Here is an 11,410-nt window from a genome sequence, read left to right as displayed (position 1 = left end):
TTTAATAATCATAACACAATTATAATGATACCCCATAATAATCACTTATGTTGATTGCATACTTAAGCGTTTTCTCACTTCTATTGCATGGTAAGAAAGCACTTATTGTTTGATTGCTCACGGTTCCACATTCAGGAAAGCTAGCCTCCTCTCTAGCCTCTTGGGTGTTGATCCTGGTTAGTCTGACCTAGTCTTGGTAATGCCACTCCTCTGTGGAATGAATAGTTTGGGCTATTCCATGGGACATTCTTCCCACCCACCATTCTGCCCAGGTTTGTCCAGAAAGTCATGGTTCTAGCTGTAGGCCAGTTGCCCCAGAACCCTTTGGCTCTGGGCAAATGGGGATGGATGGTAGAATGCTGTCATCAGAGCACCTCTGTGGGAAGACTGCATCAGAGAACACGAGGGCAACATAGAGGGAAGCTTTGCCACACTATCGGGTAGTGGGGAAGGGCACTGGAGCTGCAGTGGGGGACACTCAGCTGGGGACAGCAGTGGCTGCAGACTGAGGAGCACTGAGTATGGCCTGTGCTTAAGGGGCTGGCCTGGCATGGAGCAGGTGTTCTCACCAGGACACTGTTTTCAAAGGATCTAGGAAGCTGGCCTACCTAATGAGTGGCCCGGACCATAGGGAGCAGGTTGGGTGTGGGAAGCAGAGCAGTGAAAGAGGGTAAAAAATTATTTAGTAAGGCCGGTGCTGGCTAACCACTGTGATGGCTAGGGCTAATTTCAACTGGGAAGAATCTAGAATCACCTGGGAGATGGCCCTATTGCCATGTCTGGAGGTAGGAAGACACGTCCACAATGGGTGGCATCAGTCTCTAGGTATGGTGGTACCTTCCCTGGTCAGGTGGGCTTGGGTGTTATAGGGTAGCTGAAGGGGAGCCAAGAAGTGATCTGGTGTGTGTGGAGGGGCAGTGTTTCCTTGCAGTTTCTGCTTCAAGTTCTTTCCTTGAGTCCCTGCTTTGGCTTCCCTTGATGATGGACTGTAACCTGTAAGCCAAATAAACTGTTTGCTCCCAAAGTTGCTTTTTTTCAGATCAACAGAAAGTTGTTGTTTTTTTTTTTTTCATCGCAGCAACAGAAATCAAACTAGAACACTCCTAAATCCTGCTCTTCTATATTCCTCCCGTCTTTATTTTCAGCCTTCGAGCCAAATGCGGCTTTTGCTTCATGACAGCAATGCCCCAAATAGTAGCTTAACGTTGAAACCACTCATTTAGTTCACATTTAGGTTGGCAATTTGGGCTCAGAAATTAATGTCATTCTTGAAAACACAAAAGACATGGGTGGTAGTCCCCATTCTACCCACCACGTATTCATGCCTGCAAAGGTCCTTTAGGGCACGTTAGCTTAAGTGTAGCTCTTACCTGGACAAACCGTCTCAGTTGACTAGAGCAGCCCTGCTTCTCCATTTGTCTTCAACTCTTGTCCACACGTCCTTTCAGTTCCGTTAATGAGGAGGACTGGAAGATGGAAAGAATACTCACATGCATTGCCTATTGTGTGTCCCAGGGCCATGGAATCCTCTGTCATCCATTAGGACACAGCCAGCCAGCACCTTGGTGGCTTTGATTTTCTGTGGAAGAGCACGCTGGTCCACCACAGTGACATCGTGCCATTTGAGAAAGAGGAAAGCATTGTGGAACTGAATTTCCTAATAAAACACACCTGTGTGAGAAGATGGGCTGTGAGCCCTACAGAGGCAGGAGATTTCTGTCGAGAAGGCTTTAGGGAGTCTGGGCCTGGGGCTCGCTGTGACATCCCTTCTGAGGAACAAGTTATTGTGCCTTATTGTTAAGTGAGATACACATGTCAGGAGGGTTGTTTGGATTTCAGAGCCAACATAAGTCACACTGAGAAGACTATCCTAAAGTTTGTATCAAGTGATCAGAAACCTAACAATTTTAAGTAGGGGAAGAGAGGGTCCTGCAAAGGGACCAGGTTGCAGGATAAATAGCTCTGCCCACTGCTTCAGTGTTAGAGGTATCCATGGAGATAGGGACACTGGGTAAAGTCTCGGTAAAACCCAGATAGTTTTTCACACAACACACATTTCCAACTAGGCCTTGCCTTCTGCATCCAAGAACTATGCATTAAAAAAAGATTCTTCCAGGTGTAGTGGGCCAGATGTGGTGGTGCACACTTCTAATCCCAACACTCAGGAGGCTCTGTGAATTCCATGCCAGCCTGGTCTATATAATGCCTTCCAGCCCAGCCGAGGGCTGCATAGTGAGACCCTGTCTCCACAACAACAAGAACAACAAACCACCACCACTACCAAAGCAGTTGCTCACAGCCACTGAGCCTTCACAGAGACTGACTGTGGGGTGGACATCAAGTAATTATGAAATTGCGCTGTCTCTCACGAGCAGGATATCACTAAAGCTGTCAAGTCATGATAAGGTTGGGAGTGTACAGTAGCAACCCATCACATGATGGAAATGGCACATCTAGGACGGAGCATAAATAAGTCACACAGCAGGGAGTCAGAACCCCTTCCCTGCAGCCCACACAGACCCCTGGGGCTTGCTCTAACCAAAGGGCAGAAGAAGAGAACATCTAGACCTGACTCTCATATGCAGGTGCACCTGTAGGTTGATGTAAAAGGAAAAAGACTGTGGCCCCACTGTAGCCCCAGGAAATCCTCTGAGGGAGCAAGCAGCAGCTTGAAAGGGGTTGTGAACCTTTCTCTAATGCATATTGTGTATATTCGTCTGTGTGTGTGTGTGTGTGTGTGTATCTCTCTCTTTGTGTGTGTGTGTATCTCTCTCTCTCTCTGTGTATCTCTCTCTCTCTGTGTATCTCTCTCTGTGTATCTCTCTCTCTCTCTCTCTCTCTCTCTCTCTCTCTCTCTGTGTGTGTGTGTGTGTGTGTGTGTGTGTGTGTGTGTGTGTGTGTGTGTGTGTGTTTGTGTACAAATGTGCTCAGGTAAGCATGTGTGTGAAGGCCAAAGGATAATCTTAGGTGTCATCCTCAGATGCCATCCACCTCCTTTAAAACAGGATCTTTGATTGGCCTGGAGCTCACCAAGTAGGCTAGGCTGACCAGTCAGCCAGCCCCGGAGATCCTCATGTCTGCCTCTCCAGCACGGAACTACAAATGCAATGTCCTGCCTTTTGGTGTGAGCTCTGAAGCTCACACTCAGGTCCTTGTGCCTGCAAGCACATTACTGACTGAGCTATCAGACCTGGCCAGGAGCCTTTGGTGGAGTGAAAAGCAACAAAGCAGAGATGGGTGCTCCATGCCTCCCTATGCTTAATCACTGGCTGGCTGGTCTGGGGAGCAGATTTGGATAGACCCATGGAGGGCGGGGATCCAGGCACTGAGTCTGGGGACATCAGTGCCTCACATTGGTATTTGCTGGGAAGGATGGAAGAAGCTCTCTGTACATGTCAGGTAGGCCCTGCCCTCAGTCTCTCTAGTGTTGAGCAATAGACTGGCGGATAGAAGGGGAACAATGGTCACTGTCAGGCTCTGCACTGGCTGACAGCATGGTTTGCCCATTCACCGAAGCAGGTCTTGGTGCTACCTTGGCTGACCCTACACTGTGCCAACAAGAGTCCCTAGTGAAGCCCCCCTCCTGGAGAAGAACAGTGCCCCAGACTCTTTCTAACAAGGCAGAGAGTACTTGTGGTACCTCAGTCAGTACCCATATAGAGCCGACTTCTGGTTTCCTGGGTCAGAACTCTGCCTCATATTACCTCAGCCCAAGAGTTCTGGTTTATAGTAAAGAAGGTGTGAGTATAGCCACCCTTCCATGGGGTCTACTCATCTATGATGAATGTCACCTGGAAAGGACAGAGAAGGTGAGAGCCTGGGGAGTCATGGTACCACCCTGACTTGGAGAGTTTGGGAATGTTTTTAACCAGTGGCTCTTATGGAGGATGCTGTCTCTATAATTTAGAATAGAGAGGACCTGCAACCAGAAAGTAGAAGGAGGGGTTGATCCTCTCCCTGCTGTGTACATGGACCCATTTGTGGAAGTTAGTATTGCTCCGTGCTCCTACAATCTCAGGCTCTGATGGATGGGGGGGGGGGTCCTGGTCCCCAGGAAGAGAGAGCTCCTCCATAAAATGACACAGAAAGGCTCCACCTATCTGAGAAAGAGCTGCTTCTTTTGGGTCCCTAAGCCAGTAAGTAGTCCAGGGGCACAATGGGCTCATTTTGCTGGTGGGTATAAACAGAATGAGAAGCTTGCTGGTCCTGGGGCAGAATGGAAAGGTGGGCAGTTCAGAGGGTTGTCTAACAATCACCTCTGCAAAAGCTGGAATGGGCTACTGAGGTCGAGGAAGGTCAAAGCAGAGGGGCATGCAGATAGATTCTTCAGGAATAAAGAACAAGCAGTTAGATGGCTGAGCTGCTTCCTGGGGGGTGAAGGAAATTTTTTAAAGAGGGTAGTGGCTTAGGGGAGTAATGAGTACTGATGAGAGAAATGGAAATTCAAATTTCATCAAGATTGGTTCTGGCTAGGGATGTAGTTTAGTGGCAGAGCAACCAGCCTAGTGGATTTAAGGCCCTGGGTTCCATCCAAGTGGAGTGGTGGTGGGGATAAAGAAGGAGAGGAGAGAAGGGGGAAGGGAAGGAGGGAGAGCAGAGGAAAGAGGAGGGAGAGGAGGGGAAAGGAGTCGAGAGAGGAAGGGAGGGGAGAGAGGAGGGGAGAGAAGAGGAGCAGAGGAGGGGAGGGGAAGAAAGAGGGAAGAGGAAGAGGAGTGAGAGAGAAGATGAGAGAGATGCCAGGCCCACTCGATCACCAAATGAGTAAACCTCCCACGGTTGGGCTTAACCTGTCAGAGTGAGGCTGTGAGGGAAAGCAAGCTCACACATTGCTGAAGGCTTGGTCCCCACTGGAGGGGAACAAGGCACTAGCTAGCAAAATTGCATACACATTTACCCATTTCTAGGAATCTATGCCCAAGTACACTGCCAAAACCTGAATTGACATTGGCACAGAGCTGTCTGCTGCCAGCCTTGTTTGTGCTCACAAATGACCCAGAGGAATGCCACAGAGAGAACCGCACTTCTTTGCCGAAACCCTGGGGAAGGGGCTGGAGTCTGGACAAAACGCTGGGTGATTAATTCATTTCTCACTAATGTGTACTGAGTGCCTGTGATGTGCCTGGTGGTTTACGAGTGCCAGTCCACTTAAACTGTTCAATTTGTAGCAGCAGTCTTTTACACAGACCTTCTTAGAATATATCAAGAAAACATAACCAAAAATGGTGAAAACTCTTGTGTAAGATGTTTACTGAAATATTTTTTTTGGAGTTAAAAATATATTTTATCAGAATCATGCAGGCACATGGTGACTCCACTCTCCAACACACACACACACCCAACCCCCAACTATCACCCCCACCACACATACAAGCAAAACTATTACCTACATTGGTACCAATCACAGAAGTACATGCAATGAGTAATGCTACCCATAATCCTCCATTCTGCACCTCCCTGCCCCCAGTTTAGTCTCCAAGGGCAACCAAACCCTTTGAACAATTCCAGTTTTGTATCTCCAAGGGTTTTCATCTACATCTTTAAATAATGTGCTTGTGTGACTCTGGCCTGATCAAGTTTAGATATTATGGATTGGCTTCCAGCTATAAGTTAGACTAGGACCTCTTTAAAAGTAAAAATGACTTTTTATTTCTCTCTAGAGACCCAGGACCTGGCCTTGGGAATGCTTGGTGATTATTTGTTAAATAAAGTGATAACCTGAGGGATGGGGGAGGGAAGAGCACTGGAAACACAGAGGAAGGTGAGGTGTAAGGGCAGAGCCCCCCTTTCTTCCTAAAAGACCAGGATTTTATTCAGGGTGACTATGTCCCCAGGCTCCCATATCCCCCCCAGCAAATCGAGGTCCAGGTCCTAGCTGAGGAGATGTGGGTAAATATTGTATGAAACTCCAGGGAAAGGTTTTCAGAGGAAACTCAAGGCAGGATACCGGTCCTTCCCTGCTGTCGGTCCATCACTGTGTCGCTACATACAAGAGCAAGGATTCAGGTTTCTGGAAGCTTGGCAGCCATTTTACATTCACATTCTAAACACAGAAGAACAAAATGACAGAGGAGACTGAATTTCTGAAGACATTATTCCATTCTACAGAGCCCTGGCCTGCAGATCTCTATATTATGCAATCTGAGGCTAATAGTGCTTTTGTCTAAAAGCGTATAAACAGGCTCTCTGTTGTCTGCTGCAGCATGTCTTCTTCAGTGAGGGAGATGGAAAAGAATGGGCCAAGCTGCATGGTTATGGTTGGTACAAGGGGTACTTCCCATTATTCTTTCTAGTTTTGCTTACTTCTAAAATTTTGCACAACAGAAAGATTAAGAAGAGGTCACACGATACCTTTCTATTTTTGTGTATTTTTAAAATCCTCCACCATAAAAGGTTTAAAAGAACCATGAAAGCAAACAATGCATCTAAATCATCCTTGCAATATGCAGTTCAGAATGGAGCTCTGCGAAGCACGTGGGTGGCATCTAACCAGGGTGTTGTGACACGCGATAGACATTAAAATATTATTGGGGCTGTAGAGATGACGCAGCAGTTAGAACACTTGCTGCTCTTGCAGATGCTCTGGGCTGGGCCCTAACAACCATATGATGTCTGATAACATCCTGACTCCATTTCCAGGGAATCCGATGCCCTCTGACAATCTCTTCTGACCTCTGAGGGCACCAGGCATGCGTATGGTGGACATACAGACCTGAGGACAGAACACTCAAAAAATAAAAAGTCTCCCAAAATCTAAAAATTTATGATGATGGTGGCAGTGTGACAGACAGACAGACAGACAGACAGACAGACAGACACACACACACACACACACACACACACACACACACAGAGAGAGAGAGAGAGAGAGAGAGAGAGAGAGAGAGAGAGAGAGAGGTCCATGTATGTATATGCAGGCCACAGATCAACTGTGGAAGTTAGAGGACCATTTTGCTAAATTGATTCTATCCTTCCCTCTTGATGTGGGTTCTGAAGGTGGAACTAACAAGCTCCCCAACGTTTTCTCAGACAGGAGGTAGCCCTGTTCACCACGTAGCCCTGGCTGGCCCTGAACCCAATTTGTAAAGCAGGCTAACCTCTAACCCAAAAAGATGTGCCTTCCTCTGCCTCCCAAGTGCTAGGATTAAAGGAAAGATGCCACTACAGTGGCCCAAGACTTCTTAATCACTAAGAATTCGGCAAGTTAGGTGCTTCCTCACACTATGTTTTTTTTTTAATTTTTTTAAAAATTTGAATTAGAAACAAGATTGTTTTACATGACAATCCCAGTTCCCTCTCCCTCCTGTCCTCCCCTACTAAAACCCTACCTATCACATATCCTTTTTGCTCTCCCTGGATGGTGAGGCCTTCCATGGACGTCATCAGAGTCTATCGTATCCTTTGGTATAGGGCCTAGGCCCATCCCCGCCTCACACTATGTTTTATGCTGGTGATGACATCTAAATCCACACCTCAGTTTGGGGGAAAGGTACAATAGCTTGTAACTTTTCTCTTTTCAACCAGAAAAGGTTAACGTAGTTTCTTCTACTATTTACCAAAGTGAAGTAAATCTATTTTTGTTGTTGTTGCTGTTGGATTTCTTATTTAAAAAAAAAAATCCCTTCAGCTCAGTTAAGTTAATAAACTAGTTGGAAGCTAAAAGCAGAGGATATGATCTCCTGCTGAATCCACATACAAGCCAAGCCAAGGCTGGCAGAATCAGTCTTCTTGGGTGGGCCGGGTCTTGGACCCCTCCCCACATTTGTGAATCTAATTCTTTCTCAAGCCTTTGCTGCAAACAGTGATGTAGGCGGAGCGTTGCTCTCCAAGGAACTGTCTCCCCCTTTGCACCCTGCTTCTCTGATGCCTCAGTGGGGAATGCCTGTGGAGGTTTACCTGCCCTCAGAGAGAGCACAAGCCCCAAATGCGGGAGGACTCAACGTTCCAAGCAGTAACAACACGGAAACATGGGAGCCAATGGCTCCCCTCTCCTACCCCAGAGATGAACAATTCTATACTCCGTATGATGGGATTAAACCAAACCAGAAGCTCACCCTTGAGTTGGCTTCCCTTCTTCTGGGTCCCCAAGTCACCAGTGACCACTCCTCTCAAATCTACTTGGGACATCTTGGGTTTCACCACGAAATGTCTCACCTCTTAGAAAACCTCCCCGTGTCCTACAGAGACATTCCTCATTCCTGCACCCTGACACCGCCTACTAAGTAAATTTTCTAGGAGGCGACTTCTTGACTCAGACTGTTTTCAAGGAAACCCAGGCAACGACAGGCGGCCCATTTGAGTCACCACGGAGCGCCTGCCTCTTCCTGAAATATTTCTAACATATTCGGTACAACCCAGTACAGGAGCTTCCAAGACCATCTACACAGCATCGTAGGTGAAGTGCGAGGTGCTGTTTTCTGTCGCCATTGTCTGAGGCTCGGCTAGCTGCTCCTGGGTGTGAGCCCAAGAGCTCAGCAGTAGAGTCTTCCCTGTGAGGCCACCAGTCATCCGCAGATTGAATGAACTTTGTGTCTCTGTCCCCTGGAATAACTGCAGCTGAGTTCTGGGTCATAATGTTATCTGATTAGAAGTTGGAGTGAGTTTTTTTTTCCCTATTCCAATTAAGACCCAACTAAATCAATTTCCCCTGGAGGCTCCAAGAAGCAAACTATGAACCCATGTTTTTCACTAGAAACAAGGAACCCACGCCTCCTAGAGGACAAATACGTGTATGACAGTTCGGGGAAGCCAGTGACTCACTCCTCTCTCGAATACATGCAAGAATTCTTTTCTTTTCTACGGAAAAATGCTACTGAATAAATTTAATATTGGTCGATATTGTAATAATTGCTTCTGTTTAACTGAGAAATATCCATCCTGCGAAAAAGCCCATTGGGTCTGAATGTTTCTGAAAGGAAGGACTTGAAGTACAGAATCCAAGATGATTGTAGAAGGCCAATAGGTTTTTGAGCTTGTTTCTGCAGGACTTGTCAGGATAGACCTTAGGTGGGGAAGAATGTATTTGATATCAAGGATACCTTGTAATTAATTAGACCTCCTCTGTAGGTTTTTAGGCTGCTAGGACTCCCTGCCTTTGTGGATTTTCCCACTTACAGTGGTTTCAAGGGACCAGTAAGAGCTCACATAAAACAAAGATAAAGGTACTTCATGTCTCCCTGGGGCAGGATGGGGGTGTGAGTAGAAGTGGTGGGGGCGGGGGAGCATTTAGAAGGAAGGCATACCTCTGATATTTAAAGCGTGAAAAGCCCTTCAGGCTGAGGGAACAATAAAAGAAAATCAAACAGCAAAACGCCACATTTACAAAGAGAGCTGCAAATTGTACTCTGTAATTTATGTTAATACATTTTAAAAGATTAAAGAAATTAGTCTTCAAAAGGATGAATCTTTTAACAGTTTTCTATTTAGGAAAAAAACAGCTTACAAGTGAAAAGGGAGAAGGAGCTTCTCTGTTAGGTTAAAAACCTTTTAGTAAAAGGTAAGTTTCACATTTTTTTAGAACAAAATAAGATATGTACGTAAAATAATCTTGAAAAACAAACTGTGTTAATACTAATTTAAGCACTGTTCTTGCATTCAAATCTAAGCCCTTTCTTAATGCTTTTGGATAGAAAAAGAAAATAATATCTTTGGTTGAATACTTTCAAGGTGCCAGCCTGGTTATAAAATAAATATGCAGATCAGCTCTATAATATGTAAATTTAGTCAGGTAAAAAATTGGTAGTGTAGAAACACTCAGAAACCCTTCAGTACGAAGACTTCTAATCAAGGTTTAAAGAATTCTGGTACAGTCAGGCATGGTGGTGCACGACTTTGATCCCAGGCTTCCAATGAAGTAGGCAATCTTTGTGCCAGCCTGGTCTACAAATCAAGTTCCAGGTCAGGTTAGCCTGGTCTACCTATCAAGTCCCAGTCAGGCCAGTTGGGGCTACATAATGACTCCCTGTCTCAAAAATGAAATAAAGTAGGTGAAGTGCTTGCTTTGGATAAAATGCTTTTGGCATGAATGTGAGGACCAGGTCCATGTAAACCAGATACAAGAACAGGAGTCTGGTCCCAGTACTCTCACTTGAAGATGGGAGGTAGAGACAAGGGAATCCCCAGGAGCTCAAAGGCCATCTAGGCTGACACACATAGTGGGAACCAACAAGAGACTGTTTCAAATAAGGCAGAAGGTGATGACTGACACAGAAGTTGCCCTTTGACCACCTCCACATAAGTGCTATAGTACCCATGTGTCTCTCTCTCTCTCTCTCACACACACACACACACACACACACATTCTATTACAGTTGTCCTTCAGTATCCAAGTTTCTAGAATCCATCTTGGACATTGGAATCCAAAGATACTTAAGTCCATTCTATAAATTGAATAGTATTTGCATATAACCACTGAGTACTTCAACCATCTCTAAACTATAATAACTTATACCTTGCAAACACTATGGAAATCATCATTAGCCTGTATTGGTTAGAGAACAACTACAACTACAGCAAAAACAGAACCAAATTCTGTACATGGCTACTAGCTACTAGAGCCCCCCCCCCCCGAGTATTTTTTCTCTCTCTGTGTGTGTTCCAGATATTTTCTGTTTTTTTTTTCATTTTTTATTTGAATTAGAAACAAGACTGTTTTACATGTCAATGTCAACCCCAGTTTTCTCTTCCTCCCCTCCTCCCCTGCCACCCCCCCAACTAACACCCCACCTATCCCATACCCTTTCTGCTCCCCAGGCAGAGTGAGGTCTTTCATAGGGGGGTCTTCTGAGTCTGTCATATCCTTTGGGATGGGGCCTAGGCCCACCCCCGGGTGTCTTGGCTCAGGGAGTATTCCTCTATGTGTGATGGGCTCCCAAAGTCCACACCTATGCTAGGGATAAGTACTGATCTACTACAGAATGCCCCATGGGTTTCCGAGGCTCCTCACTGACACCCACATTCATGGGGTCTGGATCAGTCCCATCCGGGTTTCCCAGCTATCAGTCTGGGGACCAAGAGCTCCCCCTTGCTCAGGTCAGCTATTTCTGTGGGTGTCACCAGCCTGGTCTGGATCCCTTTGCTCATCACTTGTGCTTCTCTGCAGCTGGATTCCAGTTCAGTTCAGTGATTAGCTGTGGGTGTCTGCTTCTACTTCCATCAGCTGCTGGATGAAGGCTAGAGGATGGCATATAAGTTAGTTATCAATCTCATTATCAGGGGAGGGCATTTAAGGTAGCCTGTCCTCTGTTGCTTAGATTGTTAGTTGGTGTCATCTTTACAGATCTCCAGACATTTCCCTAGTGCCTGATTTCTCTTTAAACCTATAATGTCTCCTTCTATTATGGTATCTCTTATCTTGCTCTCCTCTATTCTTCCCCTGACTCAACCTTCCTGCTCCCTCATGTCTTCTTCACCC

Source organism: Cricetulus griseus, chromosome 3 (genome assembly GCF_003668045.3).
Source record: "Cricetulus griseus strain 17A/GY chromosome 3, alternate assembly CriGri-PICRH-1.0, whole genome shotgun sequence".
Classification (NCBI taxonomy): domain Eukaryota; kingdom Metazoa; phylum Chordata; class Mammalia; order Rodentia; family Cricetidae; genus Cricetulus; species Cricetulus griseus.
The sequence above is the reverse complement of the archived record's forward strand: the minus strand, read 5'-3'. Positions refer to the sequence as shown.